A 1,193-nucleotide genomic window follows, 5' to 3' on the forward strand; every position below is an offset into this window, starting at 1 on the left:
ATGGCTCATAATGTAGGATTTTAGAGATGGAAAGGACTTCGTAAGTTATCTTGTCGAAATCTTTCATTTTTCTAAATAAATTGGAGTATAGATCATGTACGTGATGCCCAAGATGAAACAGAAAATTAGTGACAAAAACAATGCTTGGAACGCAGGCCTCCTTGTTTTATAACCAGGCCTCCATTTGCTCTGTCTTAGTGGGTTTAATTCCTAAAATGTGGCTACACATTGGGGTTTCTATTCTGCTATTTATGCCTCTGTAAATCTCCCTATTAAAGAGGCATTAGAAAAATTGCCTTCACTGCAGGGTAGGAAAATGAATCTGCTGCCAAAAAGCTCACATAATGCATTCAGCTGGATTCAAGAGTTTCAGGGTTATCAATTATTTTAGACAATCTGTAGTATAACAATTCCTCTGTAGTTCGTATGAAAAATCATGTGTTAGTGGAATACGGAGTACTTTTATTTATAAATGCCTGCATATGCTGGAATTTAAATCGACAAATATGGCTCCCCTTCCTTCAGCTGTTTTCCTGACTCCCCCGTAGACTTTGGCACTCTGGGGTGACCATGTGCTTGGCCATGTGAGGGAAGCTTGCTCATGCCTGTCCCTTTGTCTGAGCTCTCTGGCCAGGCTGCCTCATCTGGGCTGCGGCAGCAGTAGCTGTAATGTGGGCAAGGCCCCGTTGCCAAGTAGAAACATAATTCTCCTCTCTGATACACAGAGGGAGTGTGTGAAGGCTGAGACCATGCTTGTTTTTCAAGGAGAGAGGAAGAATAACTGTCATGGTCACAAATATGTGGTTTGGACAGTTACCCAAAAAGCCAGAGGTAGCTTAATAAAGTAGTCAGTGTTGCTGTGCTGAACGGATCTTCTGTCTTAGGCTGAAAAAATTGCAGCGAATCTCGAGGAAAAGGTCACTTGCTGTTTGACTAACACATTAATGGCATCCTTGGAAATGTCCCTGTATCATCAGCAGGGAACCTACATATTTCCATTAGTCAAAGTCACACACCCCTCTGGTAGAGAATGGGGTGAAAGGTACAAGATTAACTCTAGAACTTTCTCTTCATTCTGGTTTAGGGCTTGCTATTCACTCCTCCACCTCAGCTACCACCATTTATCACATGGAAGATTAATGGAGGGGTGATGATGATGATAATTATTATTGTTTTAAGCAAAGTGTAAGAAA

This window comes from Propithecus coquereli, unplaced genomic scaffold, assembly GCF_000956105.1.
Source record: "Propithecus coquereli isolate 6110/MARCELLA unplaced genomic scaffold, Pcoq_1.0 Scaffold94, whole genome shotgun sequence".
Classification (NCBI taxonomy): domain Eukaryota; kingdom Metazoa; phylum Chordata; class Mammalia; order Primates; family Indriidae; genus Propithecus; species Propithecus coquereli.